Genomic DNA, 23,055 nt, shown 5'->3' with positions numbered 1-23,055 from the left:
AGAAGCAGCACCTCAGGGAGGAGGCCGCAGCCCTCTGGGGCTCCCGTTCTGTGTGGTGGGGACATCAGCCCAGAAGATTAATGAGAGGGCAGGGGAGGGAGGAAGGGAAGGAAAGGAAGGAAGAAAAATTGCTGCCCATTATACCTGTCCTTTGGCAAGGCCAGGTAATTAGCAGACCCTCAGCAATAAAATATTTCGTTTTGGTGTAATTGCAAAGTAATTATGTGGTATGGGTTGTGTATTAATCGTGTTGATTAATTACACTCAGGTAGTAATTAAACATCTGCTTGATAATCGTGTACAGCCTGAGGCCAAACATTTATACACATGCACACATGCCTGTGCCACATGCAGAGCTCCTTGGGCTCTGCTCACTGGGTGTGTGTGTGTGTTTGTGTGAGATATGGGTGTGTTTGACAGTCCCTGACTGAGTTAGAGACCCTCCCTCCCCACCATACAATGACTACTTTGTTCCCCAGCCTCACCTGGAACACCGGGAGGAACTGACCTTGGACTGGGGCCGTGCCACCCTGTGGCCCGTCTCAGAAAAGAACATGAGGCCAGATGTCTCCTGTCTGGCAGGGCTGCCCGGCCAAGCTGGGTTGGCACGGGGGCTCAAGTGCTCCGCACGTGGCCATGTGCTGTCATGTCTTAGAACTCACTGCACTTTGCCACCAGTCCCCTCCTGTACACTCTTAGGCTGTGTTTGGCTTTGAGGACCCTTTCTTAGGCCGATTCCTTTTCCCCAGGTGCTGGGAGAAGGTTCTCACTGTAGGAACCACTTGGGCTGAGGCCCAGGTACCAGCACAGCACACCCATTAGGACTGGATTTAGCGACCTGATCTCGGCCACTGTGAGGACCAAAGCAGGATGCTGACCTGCATGAGGAGCCCTGGTTCTCACCTGGATCCTACCCTTGCTGTGTGATCTTGAGCCAGTCACTCACCTTCTCTGTCTCTCTGCTTCCTGGTCTATAAAACAAAGAAAAACTGAGCTCAGAGGCCTCCAAGGGCCCTTCCCATTCTGCTGTACTCAGATTCTAATTTGCTGTGTACTAATTAGGAATTGGAGACAATTTAAATTCAATACATATGATCCTCAGTGAGTAAACAATTGGAAATAATTCCTTCCTTTATGACTTCCCAAAGACTCACTCATGAGCAATGAGAACCCAGCTGAAATCAATAGCTTTTATTTCTCAGACAGAGAAATTGCAGATTCCTTGAACTGCTGGGCATTGCAATTCATTCTTGTATTTTAAAATTTTATGTTTATGTTTATGGACTGCCATTAGATAATATGGATTCATCTTGAAGGTTGTTTTTTTCATTAACTCATTTTACTTATTAGTTCACATTTATAGCTTGGGTTTAATAAGCACATTGTGCAAAAGTCATAAAATACCTTTCTTCTTTAACAATATTTTAAAATCAAGACTCTTCTGAGTCATCTCAGGTTTATTTGCTCGTAACTTGCTTCTCCTGTGATTTGACGCCCAGCACAGCCATCTCTAGCCTGTTATTCGACCTTGAGCTTGAGTGTCTTTATTCGTAATATGGGAAAGACATCACTAGTTAATAAAAGTAATAAATTTTAAAAGCTAGGATTCAACAATCACCGTATTCAAAGTGGTTCTCATATATAAGCTGGTTGAATCTCACATTCCTATGAGGTGGCTTTATTTTTTCCCACTTTGTAGGGGAAGAAACTGAGGCCCAGAGAGGTTAAATGACTTGCCTGAGGCCACACAGTTGGTGACAGTGGCAGAGCTGGGATGCAAACCCAACATGTCTGTGTGAATCAAGCTGACACCTAAAATTAACCCTCACAGTGTCTAAATCAGCCACCACCTTCCCTCCCACCTCTACCCTTGGCCTGTCAACATCCCTTTATCCCCCCAACCCTACCCCCGACTAGGCCCCACCCATCCTCCTTCCATCCTCTGGTTTTGTTTCCACTTGTCTGGGCTTCTTGCTGCTTTTAATCTCCAGAAAGCACACTTCTGCCCTATGATCATCAGTGGCTCCCCATTGCCTGTGGATAAATTTCATCATCTTTGGCCCAGCATTCAAGGACCTTCATCCACCCCTTGCCTTCGGTTTCGGTCTCATTTCCCACTCTGCCCCAACAGGCAGGCTTGGCTCATGGTCTTGAATACCTACCCCCACCTGGGTAGCCCCATGCCTTTGCTCGCCCTGGTCTCTGCCTATAGTGACCTCCCCTCATCTCCATACATTCCAATCTTCCCCCTCCTCCAGGACGCCTTCCCTGGGGCCTCTCACTCCTCTGAATTCATAATGATATGATGAACCCCTCCTTAGCCACCTGGAGGCCACCTGCTGTGTGAATGGCCTTCTGGTTTCTGGCAAATCAATTCCAGCTATGATGTTCATCGTGGATAATGGTGAAGAAAAGGAGACATCTAGGGGCTGCACAGAACTCTGTTTTTGAGCCTGAGGATTGCGTAGATGAGGAAACTGAGGCCCAGAGGTGGGGAAAGAAGAACTTGGGTAAAAGAATCCACTGAATTCTCAGTCCAGGCTCCCTGGGGATTTCTCTGCAATTTCCTGGGTTATCTTGATCACTGGGATTAGAACTACCACTCTGTTGGTGATCATGCACTTTACAGTTTGCATGAACTTGACCTAAGATAGGCATCTCAGCCTCTCTGGGAGGTTTCACCGAGGCTCAGAGAGGTGGGTTGCCTGCCTCGACCACACAGCCAGTGTCTAGCAGCGGAGCCAGGCCTGGAATGCCAGTCGGGCTGTGCCACAGCTGTGCTCTCCCCCATTCCCCGTGGATGCTGATGCTCACTGGCGTGGCTACCTGCTGGCAGCAGCCTTGTGTTTATGCCAGACCTGATCTTCAGGATGTAGTCCCCTGGTTGGAGCAGGCAGCTAAAGAGTGAAGGAGACAGAGCCAAGGAAAATGCCAGGCCAGGCCTCAGTGAGAGGGATCTGGCCTCAAGTAGCGGGGGATCAGAAGACAGGTGACACGGGCCAGGCCCAGCTCACTGCCCTCAGATCTGGGCTTCCTGGGCTGTGGGGATGACCAGGGCCTTGTGACTGTCCACGTCCAGCCCCATCCACCACTCAGCTGTGTCCTCCCCAACTGGCATTTCTGGGCCTGGACTTGGGAAAGGAGCTTTATCTGAGGATGACACACGCGTGCATTTACAATGACACATGTTCACACACTGAATCCCCGACACACAGATGCATGTCCACCCCCACATGCTGCTGACAGTCATGCACACATGCGTGACACACGTCCTCCTCAATGTCTCTAGTTCATGCTCTATTTTAAACAATCTAGGTGGCAGCATCCCACAGTGATCGAGAGCTTCCTCTCATAAAGCAAATAGGGGTTCAAATTCAGTCTATTTCACAGCTGTGTGTCTGAAAGTTACCTAGCTTCTCCGGTCTTCAGTTTCTCATCAATAAAACGGGAACGATAGCACTGTTAGAATGAAGTGGGTGGACACACGTAAAGCACTGACCACAGGACCTTTCTGTCTCATTTCTACTCAGCTCCCGCAGGCAGCGTTGACCTGTGGTCTCAAACACCTGCCCCCCGACCCCCACGTCCAGGTATCTCCATGCCTGTGCTCACCCTGGGCCCATTGCTCACAGTGCCCTGCTGCCATCTCCACACACCCGTGTCTGCCCCCTCCTCCAAGAAGCCTTCACATGCCCACAGGTGTTATCAGGGGAATTAGGGGAGGAGAAGCTCCTCTGACTGTGAGTTATTAGAAGCGCAGGTTTCAAAGCTGGCCTGAGAGATGGTAGAGACTGATGGAGGGTCTGTGATCCCGTTTCACAGATGGAGAAACTGAGGCCCCATGCAGGGGAGGGTGTGCCTGAGTGTTCACAGCCAGTTAGTGTGGTGTTGGGACTGGAACCCTGGACTCCTGCTTGTGGGTCTACAGCTGTCACTTCCTTCTGAGAGTGAAGACTCCCCCCCTTCCATGGATCTGTTAGCTGGGTGGGTGATCTGGTTCTCTCAGCCATTTTGAGGGAACATGGAAGTTGGGGGAAAAGGTGGAGGCCAAGGGGGTCCCCAGATGAGTCTCTTTATCAAGTGTGTGATGGCGGGTTACAGAAAGGAGTGGAGATGCTGGGGAGGAGAGGCCCAGAGAGGCTGAGGGAGACACACAGTGGGGACTGGGACAGGGGTGGCTGAAGCATGAACCACGGGTGACCCTGGTGAGCCCGCAAGGACGGCGTGGCTGTGGATGCTGCTACTGAAACCATCTCTGTTGTCACCTCTTTCCTGCAGCCGTTTATTTATTTCTTTACCATGCCCTTTTGGAAAACGCTGGGAATGCCACCCCTCCTGGGGAATCCACCCTCCCATCCCTCCCCAGTTCACACCGTCTGGTGTGACATTCGTGCTCACCAGCTTGCAGAGTGCTAATGACATTTGCATTTTGCTGGCTGGTGAAATGTGGGTTGTGCTTGGTGACTAGGGTAAGGGGATCCTACAGGAAGGTGGGAGGTTCCCAGCCTAGAAAGAGAGGCAGGCTTGCTGGGCTGGGGGCCCACTCAGGTCTCTGAGATGTAGAGAAAAGGGAGAAGGTGGGTGCAGAAGAGATAAATGGCTGGCAGAATTTAGAGAGGCTGTTTGTCTAAAGACTTGCCAGGAACACAAGGCAGCTCCAAGTCCAGTGTTCCACCTCTCCTGGCATGCACTGCACTATCCTCCTCTGTGCTGCCTCCTTAGCATTTATTGAGCAATTTCTATATGCCAAATGCTCCTCTGCGGGCTTCACAGACTTATGAAAGTCATTTTAATTCCCAGCAATCCTCAGGAAAAGGTGCTATTATTATTCCTATTTTACAAATGAAGAGTCTGAAGCTCTGAGAGGACCCCTGACTTCCCTCTTCTGGAAAGAGGTTGTGCCAGCCCGTGGCCGAGGTCTACATGCTTCCAAAGCCCATGCTCTTGGCCACTGTGGGCAACCTCTTGTTCCTTGTCTGGGCTTGAGCAGAGTCAGAAAACACTTGCCTGCTGAGGCCCACAATTGGGTGGTGAGCATCCTCTCCCCTCCCCCACCACAGCATGCGACAGGCTCCGGCTGTGCTCCTGGGGCTGCTCCAGTTTGACAGCTACAGAGGAGGGTATGGCCCCGAGAGAAGCTTCAGCAAGAGTCAGGAGAGACTCAGAGTCTAGGCCTTCCTCTGCCACCAACTTGCTGCTGCGTGACTCTGAGCAAGTCAGTGCCCCTCTCTGGGTATCAGTCTCCTTATTGGTGGAAAGAGGCTATTGGTCTGGCTGCATTGGAGCATCCTGGGAATGCATTTTCTTGCATTGAAGAAACTTCTCTCCAATCTGCTTGGGCCCATGGAGTTGCCTTGCACTCAGACATACAAATTATATTTTACATCAAAGCAAATCATGAAACATTTGCTGTGCCTCCTCTCCCTTCTGCAAGGGGCACTATGCTAGATGCAGGGGGTAGGATGCTTATGTATTTTTACCCCACACACATGTACCTTTGTGTCTTAGGATTATTTCCAGCCTACTTCAGTCAGATCTAGATGTTGAGTCCCCAATCCGGATGCTCACCCCCAGGCTCCTGCAGTCTTGGTTTCATCACCCCGCCTCCTGCAGGGCTGGGAGAGCCTTGCAAACGGAAAGAAGAGACCTCAGCTCAGGCAGGTAATCACGACTGCTTCTGCTTCTCTCACAGGTGAGCATCTCCCAGACAGCCTCAAGCTTCAGGTGAGCTGAGCTTCTAACACTGCTATAAAGCAACTGGAACCCCTTGAATTTGATTTCTGGAGACGCGGGCATAATCCTTTTGCAGACGTCTCAACGCTGGCTCTCCAGGTAACAGGGTTTAGGCCTGTGCAGCAGGGGGAGTTTTGCTACTTTTGTTGTTCTCGTTGTTGCTGTTATTGTTGCTAAGGGTAACCGTCAGCAGGGCACCTGTCATTCTCTATCATTCATTCTCTTCCATGGATTAGTGTCTGTCTCCTCGATCATGCCAAAGGTCCATGGCAGGATAGTAAGGGGTGCAGATAGCGTGAGTGGATCTGAGCCAGGGTTGCTGGGGTCTCACTAGATTCACCAAAAAGATAACCCTCAGAGGGGCCAGATAGCTGAGAAGGCTGAGGTGCAGGCTGGCCCATCAGGTTGCTGGCTCATGGCCCCCAGGCTCACCTGGGGAAGAATGGAGCTGCTGTCCAGGTAAGCAGGAACCAATGGTGGGTCAGAAGTAAAGGTTGGCTGCAGTGGGTGGTGAGAGGGCAAAGGCTGAACTGAGGTCAGATGCTGCGTCATTTGGGAGCCAACATTCAACTTAAACTGGATTAACAAGATAGGCCATTTTATTAGTTTTTTTACTGGTTTCTAATATAGTGATGATTTGGGGCCTATTTATAGGTTTCAAGGCAGGCAGTGCTGAATCCAGGGCTCAAATGCTGCTGTTAGTCAGAACTGTGTCTCACCACATCCGGGTCCTCTGCTTCCCTCCTTGTGACCTTCAGTCCTCAGCAGGCACTCACTATGTGGCAGCAGGGCAGGGACCTGCAGCTCCAGATGGATGACTTTCTCATTTCAAATTCAATGGAAGGAGAGCTTCTTTCTCCCAGGAGTTCCAACAAAAATCCCAGAGTCGAGGCTTATTGGATTGTCTTGGGTCACATGACCACCTCTGACCAATCACTGAAACCTGGAGGCTAAGATATGCTGATTGGCCAGACTGGGCCAGTGGTGTGTGGTGGCCAGTGGTGGGTGGTGGTGGCATGGTGAGGTCAGGAGGTGTCATGGGTTGGGGAAGTCAGCCTGAATGCATGAAAGGGGATAGACTTCCAAGGGAAAATCTAGGCATTATTTTTAGAAAAAGGAGAAAGAACGCTGAGCAGACAAAACAGCAGATTCTCCCCATTGGTGTCATGGTGGGAGTCGGGGGCGATGAAGCACCTAGGTGGTTGCATGTGTCCCAGTTGGGGTCCTTCCTGTGATTTATGGTACCAGCATTGGCCTCTCTCTGAGTGCCTCATTTTTAGTGAATCTAGTATCTGAAAGCCCGACTTTCTCTCTCTCTCTCTCTCTCTCTCACACACACACACACACACACACACACACACACACATCTGATGGAACTGCAAGTGGTGCTTCACATTCCAAAAAGATCGTTCCCGACCGTCCTTCTCATAAAGAGCCCCTGCACTCTCTGATGGCTGCGCCACTATTTCAGCCACCCCAGCGCCTGGCCGCCTTGGGTAGACCTCCACTCACTGGGAAAGCCTTTTCCTTCTTCCCCACCTCAATTCCTTCATGGCTGGGGGAAGTTTCTTGAGCCTCTTTAGGGCTTATTTGCCCTAAATGGGTCCCTTCCCAGAAGACCAGCCTCAGCCTTGCTTTTCTGAAGCCCCTTAGAGTGACGGAGTCGGGGGGAGGGAGGGGGATGGGCACTAGTTGAGTGGAAGCTCTGTCTCCTGGGGCACGAGGGTCCACGTGGCCAGACCAGCCTGGCAGCCCTGCTGCCCTCCACTGTGCCAGCTGTGTCCTGCATTTAGGGTGTGGCATGTGATTTCATTTAAGAAAAGATTCCTCTGTGGAAAAAATACTGAAAACCACAGCTTGTGATGCTGCCTCCCAGGCAGCTGTGGCCAGGCACTTTGTCAGATCTGCCCCTTGCTTGGTTTTGGTCAACCACAAACCTCCTGGCCCTCCCCCAGTCTTTCTCTCGCTCTCTGTCTCGCCTGTGGGCTCCGAAGCTCTGAGTCACCATGCAGCCAGCTCAGCGCTCAGCACCACCCTGCCTTATATGGTGAGCTCAGCACCTCTGGGTCAGTGAGTGTTAATTCATTTATTCAGCCAAAGGCTATTGAGTGTCTACCGTGAGCCAGGCGCTGTTTTAGATGCTGGGAATTGAGGGTGAGCAAAGCCCAAAAGTCCCTGTCCTCAGGGTCCCCTGCCCTCTCCTCTGGGAGACCTCCTGGGGGCAGGACCCTCCTCTGGGTGTCTTGCCCCCAACCCCTCGCCCGACGTCTCGCACAATGCTAAGCCATAACTGGGCTGGCCTGGTGGATATGTCGGTCAGTTACTTTCCACACCGTTTGTAAAGCCCCACACCTGTGCCTGATGCAGCAGAACTAGCAGAATGACTTGGTTCTCAGCCTTTAGGACTTAGGGTGTAAGGTGCAGTTGGTCATGGCCCTGGGGAGGAGGAAGGGCACCTGTTAGAGATGTGTATGCAGACCTGCTCTGGGAGTGTGCACCTGTTAATAAAACGCATCAGACAAGCCCTCCTTCTCAGACATTCTTCATTCATTCAGATGCACTCAACTGGTACCTCAGAGGCCAGTTCTAAGGGAGACTATGTCAAAGTCAAGACATCAAAGGTGCCGGGCGCGGTAGCTCATGCCTGTAATCCCAGCACCTTGAGAGGCTGAGGTGGATGGATCACTATGTCAGGAGTTTGAGACCAGCCTGACCAACATGGTGAAACCCCGTCTCTACTAAAAATAAAAAAATTAGCTGGGCATGGTGGTGCATGCCTGTAATCCCAGCTACTCAGGAGGCTGAGGCAGGAGAATTGCTAGAACCCAGGAGGTAGAGGTTGCAGTGAGCCGAGATTGCACCATTGCACTCCAGCCTGGATGACAGATCCAGACTCTGTCTCAAAAAAAAAAAAAAAAAAAAGACATCCAGGGTAAAGAATGGGAAGGTCCAGAGCAGAAATACAAAGGAAGTCTTGGGGGTTCAGAGCCACAAGGAGATGTTCCTTCTGCACATTGGTGGTGTAAGATCAGGGGATGCAAGGCCTGTGAGCTGCGCCTGGATATGGTCCAGGTGAGGACACTAGAAAGGGCATTCGGGAGGAAGACACAGCGAGAGCAGAGGCCCAGTGGTGGGACCCTGAGGCTTGAAAGGCTGTGCTGGGTAGGAAGCCAGATGAAGTCGGTCAGCCTTCTTTCCCACAGGCCTCCAGGCTTGGCCATGTTGGGCCTAAGGCCATCTTGTCTTCAGGGCTACTTTCAACTACAGCTTGGGTGTGGCATTGAGTAGCTCCTCCCTTTTCCCTTCGTCCTCTTTGTCCCTGGGAAAAGGAGTTTTGGAGGGCCCTTTCGAAGAGATGGTGCTGTGTGAAGACCAAGAGTTCCTAATCCTTTCATTCCTGAGATACTTTATGGAGCTTAGTACTCTTTCACTTAGAGCATTGCAAGCAGCCGGCCTGGTGGCAGACCCTGGGCTGGAAGTTGGGAGACTTGGGTTCTTATCCCTGCTGCGCTACTGATGTCCTTAGCCTCCCGGCTTATAGTTTGTCAAGCTCCTTCCAGCTTGAAACGTTGTATTCCATGTCAGACCTGGGTTCAGATGTGAGCTCTGCTAGCAGTATGGCCTCAGTACTCATCTGTAAGTTAGGAATAATAATAGTACACTTCTCATAGGACTGCATGAAGATGAGAGGAAATACTTGCCTGATGGGGATCAGCATTCATTGTAGTACTGATGCTATTGGTGATATTATTATTTATATTTCAATTGTATTAATATAACTCTGTGGGAGTCTTCAGTGTATAGGTGCCTGTTGGTCCATGTCCCAAAAAACTTGGTGATGGGGTGCGGGGGTCACACCCCTCCCATCTCCAAATAGTGATGGGGGTGGGGCTGCCTTACCCAGAATCACATTTATTCATTCATTCACCAACACTTCATTGAGCACTTGCTGTGTGCCTGGGCCTCTGAGAAGCACATGGGGCCCTATTGGATAGGATATTCAGGGTCCCTGCTCTTAGCAGCTCAGGTCTTCAGGCTGAGACCTTGCGGGAAAATCCCACCCCAGCTTTCCATGGCACCCGAAGCTTTGTTCCACCTTCTCTTGCCATCTTGGGTCTAAGGCCTAGGTGAAGTGCCAGAGAATCCACTAAAATGGACTGGTCCAGTGTTGTACCTGTTCCTAAAGAATGGGCTGAGCCAGTCCCAGCTCAGCATCGTGAAAAGTATTTCAGAGGGGAAGATGGGCTGGCCCCTGGGCACCAATGGCAAGGTCATGTTTCATTTTCACCCCACTATCATGCTCGTTTGGATCCTGAATAGCAAGGAGTTCTGATTATTTCTGGAGGACACCAAGCCTGCACGTGGAAGGTGCTGGGGTCCAGCCTGCCCCTGTGTTTGCCTTGTGGTTTCCCGGTGGCTGTGGGTATCTCACCCTCTCTGGTCTCTGGCAGCCAGCAGAACCTGGCATGTGAGGCATCAGCCAGTGGCTGGTGAATGGATGGATGGGGGAAGGATCAGAGTGGACTCATTAGAATCCATATTGTCCCAGCGTCACCCAGGGTGGCTGGAGACACCAATCTCTTGGCTTGTTTTTTCATGACAATTTGATTTTGGCTCTCGTGGAATATCAGGAATTTTTAAATAGTGGAATGGACACAAAACAAATGACTTTTGAGCTTATCGACTTTGTCAGTTTCATTTCAGGGAGGCAGCCTGGTGTGTACCCTGATTTAAGGACCAGCGCTTGCAAATGCCAGCTCCGAGGCTGGCTCACCTTGGGCACGTTGTTGAGTCGCTCTCAAATTCTAGTCTCTCATCTAGAAAATGGTGGCACTAATGGCATCATAGGGCTGTGATGAGCTTTAGATTAAATAATGAGTGTTAAAACATGTAGCAGAGCTCTGGGCACATGGCAAATGCTCAAGAAAGGATGATGATGGTTTATTTAATGACCACCCTTAAGCTATTTGTTGCATCTTCTTGCTCCCACACAGTTTTTTGCAGACTATTTGCATTTGTAAAACAAAAAATTGGCCGGGTGCGGTGGCTCAAGCCTGTAATCCCAGCACTTTGGGAGGCTGAGGCGGGTGGATCACGAGGTCAAGAGATCGAGACCATCCTGGTCAACATGGTGAAACCCCGTCTCTACTAATACAAAAAATTAGCTGGGCACGGTGGCGCGTGCCTGTAATCCCAGCTACTCAGGAGGCTGAGGCAGGAGAATTGCCTGAACCCAGGAGGCGGAGATTGCGGTGAGCCGAGATCGCGCCATTGCGCTCCAGCCTGGGTATCAAGAGTGAAACTCCGTCTCAAAAAAAAAAAAAAAAAAAAAAAAAAAAAAAAAAAAAAAAATTACTTTGAAAACTTATTATTACACAAGCAATATATGCTTCTTACAAATTCAAATGATCTGGAAGGATTTAAATTAAAAAGCAAATTCTCCTTCCCTCCACCTGCCAACCCCATCAGTCCCTTTCCCTAGCAACATGCTCTTGGAATGTGGAGCTCTTCAAGACTAAACCTTTTCTTTTTTTTTTTTTTCTTTCCTTAAGTGCAGGGGACAGGAATGCAGTCAGGGGGGGACAGTAGCCTGGTGGCTGTTGCAGCCAGTTGTCACCCAGGCTAAAAGTCCTGAGTCTGGTGCCAAGGGGTCTCAGTGGAGCAGGGACAGTCTGCGGTCCTTTGCACAGCCTGGCTTCCCGGCACCTGTTTGTTCTGAGTCATGGGGATCTCCAGCACTCTCTAGGGTCTCAGAATCCTGGGGATGGGAGTGGCATGAGCTGAACCACATTCAGGCCAGGCTTGGAGTGCCAGGCTCACAAACAACATGGATGGCCACCTGCCAGGGGCCCCTCTTCTGTCATGGTGCCCCAGGGCTCAGTCCAGTTCCAGCTTCTGTGACCCTGGCAGCACAACCGATGGTTCCTGCTCACCTTCGGACTGTCTGCACTCCCAGCTGTGCCCTCTGCTGCCACACTCGGGCAGAGGTCCAGGTCCAAGTGAACACAATTGGCATTAAGCTGCAGCAGGACTGGCACGGGGCCGAGCATATCGCCAGTGCTAAATGGACTTGCAGCAGGTACAAGGCATGCCATCTGCCTTTACTTCTCTAAATCTGATTTAATCTGCCCTCAGCTTCCTCTGCCTGTTTGAAAGACATTCAATCCCAGTCATGTTGGGGAGGGGATTTCTTGCCACCTGGGAGCACGTAGGAGTCTTGGTGGCCTTATGCGATCCGAAACATTTGGGAAAGGCTGCCGGACTTGAGCCCGCACAGGGGCCCCGCAGACGGGCTTCTTTGCCAATCTCAGGGTCTAGTGAGGGCAGGCGGGCAGCCGCTGTTTCTGTGCTAGCCAGGGCACAGCTGTGGCCTTTGGTTGCAACTCCGAGCTATGATCTTTGGTGTTGTCTCCCGACCATTCCCTGGCATCTCAGGATCAGCCCATCAAAGTCTGATCACCTCCTGGGAGAGCTGTTCTGGGAACAGGGCACCTGAGCTTGGAGCTTTTGGATCCCACCAATTTGGCTGATCTCCAGAGACGCTCTCCACCCGTCCCCTCCTGCCTGCTTCCTCTGCTGCTCTTCTCTGGAGGCTCACACCCCGGCCACCTTCATTTGCTCCAGCCTAAGCTGTCTTCCTAGGCCCAGCCACTTTTCTGTCTGGCCTGGGAAACCAGCCACCCCCAAGGCATAGGACCCAAAGACTTGGCCACCGTCTTGGGAAAGAAGAAGGAAGAATGCCCACTGCGGATGAACACATTGGAAAAAAAGTCTCAAGACGTTATCCTGCCACTCTCATTGGCTGCAACAAATGCATCAATACCTTTCATTCAAGTATTGATCGAGCACCAACCTTAAAGCAGATTCTTTCAGAGACTGGAGGTGAAAACTCAACAACGACCAACCTCAAGTTGATGTTTAAATTGCAGTTCTCAAACATGGTCCTCAGACCAGCAGCACCAGCATCTCCTGAGAACTTGCTGGAGATGCAGATTTCCAGACCTCCACCCCAGACCTACTGAATCAGAAACTTGGGAGTGGTGAGGCCCAGTACCCTGGGTTTTGAGAAGCCCTCCAGGAGATTCTGATGCAAGCTCCACTTCGAGGGCCCCTGAGGGCCACAGCAGGCAGCAGTCTGTCTAATTCACCTCGATGTAGCAGCCCCGACCAGGCGATACATGCTAGGGAAGGGGGCAGTACTGGAGAAGGCTTGGTTTATGAATGTCTTTTTTTAAATTGTAATTTAAGTTCTGGGGTACATGTGCAGATCTTGCAGGAGTGTTGCATAGGTACACAATGCAACGGTGCCATGGTGATTTGCTGTCTCCATCCCTGTGTCACCTCCATCAGGCATTTCTCCCAGTGTTATCCCTCCCCAACCTCCCCACCCCCCACTATCCCTCCCCTAGCTCCCCACCCCCCAACAGTCCCCAGTGTGTGATGTTCCCCTCCCTGTGCCCACATGTTCTCATTGCTCAACACCCACCTATGAGTGAGAACATGCAGTGTTTGGTTTTCTGTTCTTGTGTCAGTTTGCTGAGAATGATGGTTTCCAGGTTCATCCATGTCCCTACGAAGGACACGAACTCATCGTTTTATGGCTGCATAGTATTCCATGGTTTTTTTTTTTTTTTTTTGACAGAGTCTCACTCTGTCATCCAGGCTGGAGTGCAGTGGCCTGATCTCGACTCACTGCAACCTCTGCTTCCCAGGTGCAAGCAACTCTCCTGCCTCAGCCTCCCGAGTAGCTGGGATTACAGGTGCACACCACCACACCCAGCTAATTTGTGTATTTTTAGTAGAGACAGGGTTTCACCATGTTGGTCAGGCTGGTCTCAAACTCTTGACCTCAGGTGATCCACCTGCCTCAGCCTCCCACAGTGCTGGGATTACAGGCGTGAGCCACCACACCCGGCTGGTTTATAAATGTCTTAAAGGCAGACAAAGGAGTTTGTGTGTGAGTTGAGAGACAGTAGATTCCTGGCAGAGGGATCAACACATGCAAAGTCCCTGGGGCATGACAGCGCAGAGCATTCAAAGAGCTACAAGTGGTGGCACTGGGTGGAGTGAGCAGAGGAAGTAGGGGAGGGGAAGGGATACCAGATAGGCCTCTTGTGCCGAGTTTGGACTTTTCCCCAGGAGCACTGGGGAGCCATGAACAGGTTTATGCAGAGGAGGCAGAGAGGTGATACCCTGGAAAATGGCAGGGAGGTAGGATAATGGTTGAGAGTGAACAGCCCCTGGACTCAGTTGCAGTCATTGCAAGGTCTCCAGCTGGTGACAGTCTGGCTTCTGGGCACAGGGCTGAGCCTTCGAGGAGATGGAGCAGAAGGAGGCCGGGTGCAGCGTGGATATCCTGGTCACGCAGGAGCCCTGCCTCTCGCTACATCCTTCTCTCAGGGGACGCAGTTGGAGGCTGGAGCACTGGTGGCCATCTGCTGCCACTCTGTCTGAGTGCTGTGGAAGGCTTCAGTCACTGCCGGGACTGTAATTCATCTTGCATGCTCCCTTTATCTTTTGGTGGGTAGCGGAAACCAAAATACCATCTGCACATCTGGGTGCTAGGCCTGGAATGGAGGCACCAAGACATTCAAGAGCTAACCCAGACGCCCCTGAGTGTGGAACTGTGAGGAGACTGGGAGAGGTTCCTGTCGGGGCCTGAGGTGGGGGCCGGGCTGTGGGTGTGGGTCTGGAGGGCACCTGGCTTCCCCACCTCAGTACTGGCATGGGGAGCCCCATGGAGAGGAGGTAGCAGAGGAGGCTCCAGCCCAGCTGCTTCCTCAGAGACCCCAGCCTTCCTTGCTGCTTTCCTAGGGCCATGCGGGCACAGCTTAGGAAATGGGGCTCACCTCTCCCGGGATCACTGCTGATTTGTGGTGAGCACCCCCAAGATCAGAGCTCTTATTTGGAAAGGAGCTTCCAATAAACTCACCCTACAGAGAGTGTAACCACTGGCCCAGAGGAGAAAACTTGCCAACCACACCCCGACTCCTTGGGGCAGGCAGGACTGGAGAGAGGGAAGGTGGAGTCCCCACACCAGGGCAGAAGGTGGGGCAGGTGTGAAATAGGCCCTGGCTGGAGGGCCAGGTGGGGACTCTACATGCTTTGAATCTGGCAGCTCCTGCTTCCAATGCACCCACTGCTGGTGCTAGTTTAAAGAGCAGTTACTTGGAGTTAGGTGATGCCGGCCCTGGTCTGTGTGTATTTAAGGATCACGTTAGCCCCAACCTGCGATCACTGCTGATTTGCGGTGAGCACTCAGAGAAACTGTGGTTTTGGCTGAGGAGGTGCCAGCCAGGCTCTGCCCACTAGGCCTCCTCCCTTAGGAGGACTCAGGCCCTTTTTTCTGCTTTACTCTTAGTATAGATTTAACTCTCAAAGGAAATGATCAGCAAGGATGTGTGGCCTCACAGGCTGGGCTGGGAGGGATTTTAAGGTTATCTGTTTGACTCCTTGAGAGGTGGTCATTCAGTTTCTGCTTACATACCTCTAGCGATGGGGAGCTCACTACCAACCAAGAGAGTGGTGTTCAGACTGCTTTGAAAAAAGTCATTCCCCTGCTTCGCAAAGGCCTTGGGTCTAAATCCTATCCCTGCCACTTGCTGTGCGACCTCAGACAAGTGACTTACCTTCTAGAGCCCCAGTTTCCTTTTGTCTAAAATGGGTTTGGTAAACACCTGCTTCTCACTCATGTAGAGGTTAAAACCAGTTAACTGTATAACCAGGAACAAGTCAGATTTCTCCACAGTGCATAGAAGCTGAACCCAGATGGTATTCTCAGCAAATGTACATGTCTCACGTCCGATAGTATCAGCAGGATAAATGTCAGCTTCTCCCTGGCATGTAGCTGATGCCAGGACGTGATTGGTGCTACCCCCTCCTCCCTTTGTTGGAACCACGGTGCCTTAGAGACATGCCCAGGCCCCGCCCGTGGCTTTTATCCTAACCCAAGAGGCCTCAGACCACAGCATGCCCTGAGCCGTCACACCAGCGCAGTGTTCAAAGGCTTCTGGGAGGCTCAGTCTCCCGGGAGGCCTCCTTCCCTCACACAGTCCCCTCTTGGGACCCTGTTGGAACCCCAGGCCCACCTGCCTCACATTACCAGGCTTTGCTTCAGGGTTTTAATGAGGTCGAGAGTGGGTGGGCAGCATTGCCTAGACTCCCACAGGAAGCAACAAGAACGTGCCAGTGTAACAACGCAGGTGGAGAAGGAATCCCTGAAACTGGCAGTGACTTCTGACCTTGTGACCTCAGGCCTCAGCCCACAGTGCCACCCTTCCCACAGGGCCTGGGCCTTGCCCCCACCATACCCTTCTGCAATCCTGTTTTGCTCTTGTTACTTTGTTTGTTTATTTGTTTTTGAGACGGAGTCTCTCTCTGCTGTCCAGGCTGGAGTGCAGTGGCGCGATCTCAGCTCACTGCAACCTCTGCCTCCCGGGTTCAAGCGATTCTCCTGCCTCAGCCTCCTGAGTATTTGGGATTACAGATGTGCGCCACCACACCCAGCTAATTTTTGTATTTTTAGTAGATACGGGGTTTCACCACATTGGCCAGACTGGTCTCGAACTCCTGACCTTGTGATCTGCCCTCCTCGGCCTCCCAAAGTGCTGAACAGTTTTATAGAGGTCTAATTTACACACCATAAAATTTACCTGCTTTAAGGATATGACTCAATAGTCTGTAGTAAATTTACACAGTTTTGCAACCATCACTATAATCTAATTTTAGAATATTTCCATCATCCCCCAAAGAAACCCGTCACACATTTATTATCAGTCCCTGTTCCTGCCTCAGCCCCTGGCCACCACCAATCTACTCTGTGTATCTATAGATTTGCCTTTTCTGGGCATTTCATGTAAATGTGCTCCTACGTCATGTGTGGAGGTGGGAGGAGACAGTGTATGCTCAATGACGCATCCATCTCTCCACAGCCAGCTAAGGCCAATGCAGAAGGGTGGGTTTTTTGTTTTTTTTTTAACAGTTGGAAGAGCTCATCAAGGCCTCCGAGTGCAATGTTTACTTCAGTGCAAGAAAGAAATCCTCTGCACCAATCTCCACACTGAGACCCCTCTGACGTCAGCGTGAATACACCTACTGTCAGCAGCTCCCTACTTGCCAGAGACTATAGGAAATTCTCAGATCCTGATCACATAGAGTGCCAGGCCTGCTAGTGTCATTTGATCTTTGGTTCCATCCTTTGAGATGGAATCATTTTACAGCTCAGGACATTGTAGCTCAGAGAGGTTGAGACGCTTACCCAGGGTCACATAGAGGATGACTGGATTTAAACCCCACGTCTCTCTGATTTCAGATACATTGTTTAACACCTGTATCACATTTCAGTCATTCAAGATGTCACCACATTCCACTCTGCTGGAAGACTACTCATCTTTATATTGGGGTTCACTCTGTCTTCTTATGTCGATAGCTTCTACCTATTGTTTCTAGTTTTGCTGACTAGACCCACAGATCACCAGCCTGAGAGTGGCGTGACATAGAGACCAGAGGGGAGGAAGGAAACAATGAGGACTTCCTAGAGGAGGTGATGTCTCAGTTGGGACTTAAAAGATAAACAGGACTTAATGAGCAGAGCTGGTAGGGAAGACTTTCCAGGGACTCATAGTTGCCAGCTCTTTAATATTTCACAGCTGCTTAAGACTGGAGGGAACGGTTTAGAGTGTTTACTCTTGCTGTCTGTCACTGGAAGTTTGGGCTGTTATAACAGAATACCATGGACTGGGTGGATTAAACAACAATTATTTATCTCTCAAGATTCTAGAGACTGGAAGTATAAGATCAGGGTGCCAGCATGGTAGGGTTCTCGGCGAAGGCCGTCTTCTCTTTGTACCTTCGTGTGGCAGAGAAAGAGGAAGCAAGCTCTCTTGTCTCTTCTCATAAGGGCACCAATCTTACTCATGAGGGCTCCATCCTCATGACCTAATTACCTCCCACCTCCAAATACCATCACATTGGGGGTGAGGATTTCAAGATATGAATTTGGGGTGACACAAACATTCTGTCCACAGTACTTTTATTCCTCCCCACACATCACCAGTAAGTGGTGGTCCAGCAGCAGTGCTTGACTACCTCTAAAGACAGGGAGCTCACCACCTTACCTGGGAAACTGTCCCATGGCAGAACAGTTCTGATTCTGCCATAACCAGCTTGGGACCATGTAGGACACAGCCAATCCCTTTTCATACCACCAGCCCTCAGGATGCTGGGCCTGGCAGGCGAGTCCCGGAGGCAGCCTGTAAGTCTTGGCCAACATGCGCCCTGTTCCTTCACCCATTCTTCTCATGTGTGTTGCTTGGCGTAGATGTGGTTCATGCCTGCACCCCTGCCTCAGAGATGCCCAGCCCACACCCTTGGACTTGGAGCAGGTTCAGAGCAGCGGTGAAAAGCCACCTACTGTGTCCTCATGCGATCTTTTCTCCATGCACAGAGACAGAGCAAGAGAGAGAGTGAGCTCTATGGTTTCTCTTCTTCTTCTTCTTTTTTTTTTTTTTTGAGAGAGTCTCACTCTGTCACTCAGGCTGGAGTGCAGTGGCGCGATCTCGGCTCACTGCAACCTCCGCCTCCCAGGTTCAAGTGATTCTCCTGCCTCAGCCTCCCTAGTAGCTGGGATTACAGACATGCACCAGCATGCTTGGCTAATTTTTTGTATTTTTAGTAGAGACAGGGTTTTACCATGTTGTCCTGGCTGGTCTCAAACTCCTGACCTCGGGTGATCCACCTACCTCGGCCTCCCAAAGTGCTGGGATTACAGGCGTGAGCCACTGTGCACGGCCTCTTCCTCTTCTTATCAAGATACCAATCCTGTCAGATGAAGACCCCACCCTTATGATCTCATTGAACTTCAGTTACCTCCCTAAAGGTCCTGTCTCCAATGAAGTCACATTGGGGTTAGGGCATCAACGTATGAATTTGGGTGGATGGGGGCATAATTCAGTCCATGGCATGCCCCAACCTCATGGGGTTGCCATGAGGACTCACTGAGTGAATGCACGTAAAACATAAGTGCAGTCAGTGCCTGGCACACGGCAAGTGCTATGCTAGTGTACATGACCATTGGAGCACTGAGCATTGTGGGAGAATCCCTTTTCCATCCTTGCTGTAAGTCTAGACCCTATGAAAGCCTAATGAATATAGTTCACATGTTATTTCATGATAGCAGACATCTATATTGTGCTTACTATATGCCAGCCTCTGCTTTAATGCTTTGCATAAGTTATTGAAGCTTCACATCAACCTTATAAGATCTATACTCTTAGCATCCTTATTATGAAAAAGGGAACTGAGGCACAGAGACGTGAAGTAAATTGCCCAAAGTCACACAGCCATCAAGTGCCTAGTTAGTTAATAGCACACAGTTATCTATTTAAGTAATATTCATTGAGTGCTATCTACCCAGGCTGGGCACAGGCTGTGTGCTCCAGAGGAGACAGATCCCTGAGCAGGCAGTGGCAGGACTGCATGCTGAGTGTTCTGAAGGGCAGACCCAGGGAACTGCCATGGAGCCCATGATACCTAGGGCTGTGGTGCCTAGCCAGGCCTAGAAAGACACCAGGGAGGACTTCCTGGAGGTAGGAATTTTAAGCTGAGGTCAGGAAGAAGGTGGGAGAAATGCTTGGATTAGGGGTTGGAAGTGACGGTACGTGGCTGTGGGTTCCTGGACGACTCAGCCAGTCATTTCCATTCTAAGATATTCCAGTGGTCCCTTGGCAGCAAGGGGGCCCTGCATAGCCTAGAGACCCTGGGGTGCCCCAGCACTTCGTGGCAACCTGGGGGTTCCATGTTAGTTCAGGGAATTTCATGGTGGCCCAGCGTTTTTTCCAGCGTTCAAGGGACCTATATGGCCTTGTGACACCATGACAGCCCAGGGATTCTGGATAATCCCAGGAGTACTGTGGCAGCTTCGGGAAGTTCAGACATTTTGAACCCTGGGGATTCTGTGACAACCCCAGAGATTGCATGGCAGCTCTCGGGCCCTGTGGCCCTGTTCTTGTGGCTGAAGGAAGAACAGTATGCAAACTCAGGGCAGACAAACCCCTTGACTGGGGACAAAGAAAGCAGCATGGAAGGGACTGTACCCAGAGATGCGTTTTACAGGGCTTGAGTCTAAGGAGGAAAGTCTAAGCAGTTGTGGCCGAAAGCCCACTCCCTTCGAGGCCCAGGGGAGCTGAGGGGTCTGGACTCTGCGGGGTTTATTTCCTTCTGGGAAGCTGAAAATGAGCCACCTCAAGGAGGTCTGCGGGGAGTGCTGTCCTGACTTGTAGGCATGTGACTTGAAGGGGACTCAGGCTGTGCCTGTTGCCTGGATGCAGAGGCACTGGTCCTCAGAGCCCTCTGAGCAAAGCATGGGGCAGAGCCCGGGGGAGCTGTGATCTGTGAGGGGAGCCAGCATCAAGACTGGCTCCTCCAGGGGCTCATATGATCCAGGCCTTCCCAGGCTGGCATTGCTGGGTTTGTTCCAGCTCTGCCACTCCAGGCTGGCTGGGTGACCTCACCTGTCCCTGCCTTCCACCCAGCACCCACAGCATGGGTATGGCACTACATCTGTTTCTTAGGGGGCTGCAGGTGCTGAGTGGGGTGGGAAGACCCCCGCATAAAGGCATGAGGACACATTCCTGCTCCGCATGGAGCTGTGCACTCCTAGGCAACCTCCTTCACACCACTGAGCTTCAGTTTCCTCATCTGTAAAAAGGAGATGGGCCTTGCACAGCGTGGGACATACAATAATCAACGTCAGTTTCACCTCCACCTCTTCCGCCTGAATCAGAGATGGCAGCCAGGTGACCTGGGCATGGGGAAAAGGGTGGGTCTCAAGAAGAGGGCCCATCTGGCCCCTAATAGGCAATGGACTGAGCCTTAGCCTCTGGACAAAACCTCCTTCCTCTATCCTTGGAAGAGCCAGAATGATCGCTCCCTGTGCCAGGTACTCGATCTCATTTAGCCTTCCCTCCAACACTATGAGATAGTACTATAGCAATCCCATTTTACAGACAAGCAAACTGAGGCACAGAGAAGGCAACTCAGCTGTCCCAAGTCACAGAGCAAGGATTCATGCCTGAGTGTCTTGACTGCAAAGCCTGGACATTAATCACCTCTCTTCCCAGGTACTCTTTTAGAAACACCCCAGGGAGAAAGAGGAAAATGATCAGATGAGAACCAGCTGGAGAACTAATTGCATGGTTGGTGCTTGGGTAAGGGGACAACTTTGTCCCTCAGGTCTGTGGCTGGCCGGGCTGGCAGTTCCCAGTGGCGAGGCTGTGACGAGAGGCTGGGGCTGGGTTCCACCCAGGCTGGCTCCTTGATGCATTTGAAAAATCTTCCAGCCCTCAACAGAATGGAACCTGCTGAGACCGCGCTCCTCCCTTTAGCAACCCTTTTTCAGAGGATTCCACCGGAAGAGGAGGGAGGGAAACAGACACAACGGAAAGCAGCCCACAGACCCATTTTGCTTTTCCAGCCAAGTGAGGATCAGCATTAAACAGGGGGGCAAGGCCCACTTTCCCTATCCCCTGGAGTTATATCTCCCCAAGGGCTGGAGCAGCAGCTCCATGCAAGAAGGGGAGGCTTTGAACCAGCCCTTTGCAGAGCTACATTCTCCCCCGTGGGGCCCTCACAGCCCATGTGGGCCTAGGTCACCAGACAGCTCAGCTCACAGAGAGCCTCTCTGATGCTACTGCCAAATACCAGACCACTTACCCAGCTTTTCCAGAGAGCCCGTGTCCCTAACCAGAGCTCTAAGCCTGCAATTAGGCAAGCAGCAGAGGGCTTAACTTTCGCTGGGATGTGGGCATTTCAGTGGGAAAGATAAGCTTGGTCTGGATTAAGCTAGAGCATGAAATAATATTTATCCTCAAACAATACTCTCTGGCTGGGAGCGAGTCTGGGCCCTGGGGCCTGGGAGGCTGGGGCTGCCAAAGGATTCGCCACCTCCCTCCAGGTCACCAGGAAATTTTACCTTCCGACCCTTCCTCAGCCTGGCTGGTAGCACAACCCAATTCACAGCGCTTGCTCTCATTATGAAATGGAATCGAGAAGGCGTTATAGCTTTCAGTGCACTTACCCTGTGCAAAATTATCAAATCCTCATAACTACCTTGGGAGTTGAGTTTATTGCCCCCAAATAGATCCAGACTCAAGTCCCAGCTCAGTCACTTTTAGCTCTCGACCTCAGAGAATTGGCTTCATTTCCTATGAGCCTCAGTTTTTCACCTGTAAAATAGGACTGATACTAGCTTTCTCAAAGCATGCTCAGGAAGATGAGCTAGGATTTATATAAAACAACTCATCTGCCAGGTGCAGTGGCTCATGCCTATAATCCCAGCACTTTGGGAGCCTGAGGCAGGTGGATCACTTGAGGTTGGGAGTTCAAGACCAGCCTGACCAACATGGAGAAACCCCATCTCTACTAAAAATACCAAATTAGCCGGGCATGGTGGGGCATGCCTGTAATCCCAGCTACTCAGGAGGCTGAGACAGGAGAATCGCTTGAACATGGGAGGCGGAGTTTGCAGCTAGCCAAGATGGCACCACTGCACTCCAGCCTGGGCAACGAGAGCGAAACTCCATCTCAAAAAAAAAAAAAAAAGGCTTCTTCTGTGCCCTGGCACCATAGTAGTACTTAATGAGTGGTAAGTGATGTTACAAAATCTTAGTCTTTCTGGTCAAATAGGGCTCAGGTATGTGAAACAGCCTGCCTGGAGTCACATAGCTATTCAGTGGCAAAGCTGAGATTCGGACCCCGGGTGGTGCGGCCCTGTGGGAGCCAGACTCCAACCAACTGGTCAGGAAAAGTCCCAGGCAAGAGCCAGCCTGCCCTGCATGGGGCTGGGGGTGCCATTCAGGCACAGCCTGGAGCTCTGGAGAGGAAAGACCCCTGTGCTTCCTGTCCCCAGGCCCCTCTGTGGAATAAAACACGGCCATTCTCTGTTCCTTATCCCACTGCCTCAGTGACCTGTGCCCCTGGGGACTGGGAGAAGATCATCCTGGCTCATTCCCTGGATGAACAAAGAAGTGGGTCAATTCTTTCTCCGAGAGAATAGGGGCTGAGTCCAGGGAGGTGGGTGTCATGAGTCAAATAGGATATATGCCAACGTCCCCAGCCTGGACACTGTAGAAGGCATTCCTCTGGGTTTTAGTGACCTTCGCCACCTGTGACCTTGCTGTGTGGCCTGAGGAGATCCCTGTCCCTCTCTGGTCTTTGTTTTCTTATCTCCAAAGTAAGGGCATTGGAAGTAAACAGAAGGGACCACTGCTTAGGCTGGAGAAATCAGGGAAGGCTTCATGGCCGAGGAGACATCAAACTGGGCCT

At 51.2% G+C, this 23,055-nt stretch overlaps 1 protein-coding gene across 3 annotated transcripts in view; it reads left to right on the top strand.

Annotated features, from left to right (window-relative positions):
- The window catches only part of TSPAN18 (tetraspanin 18), a 204,869-nt gene that overhangs the window by 128,406 nt on the left and 53,408 nt on the right, over positions 1 to 23,055 (top strand). For all 3 annotated transcript variants that reach the window (XM_064364999.1, XM_064364997.1, XM_064364998.1), the window contains exon 3: positions 5,693 to 5,832. The gene's annotated coding sequence lies outside the window, so the exon portion shown is untranslated. The remainder of the gene's footprint in view (positions 1 to 5,692; positions 5,833 to 23,055) is intronic.

The sequence above is a fragment of the Aotus nancymaae genome, unplaced genomic scaffold (assembly GCF_030222135.1).
Source record: "Aotus nancymaae isolate 86718 unplaced genomic scaffold, 86718_ANA_hifiasm-v0.15.2.pri h1tg000059l, whole genome shotgun sequence".
Taxonomy (NCBI): Eukaryota; Metazoa; Chordata; class Mammalia; order Primates; family Aotidae; genus Aotus; species Aotus nancymaae.
The sequence above is the reverse complement of the archived record's forward strand: the minus strand, read 5'-3'. Positions and strand labels throughout refer to the sequence as shown.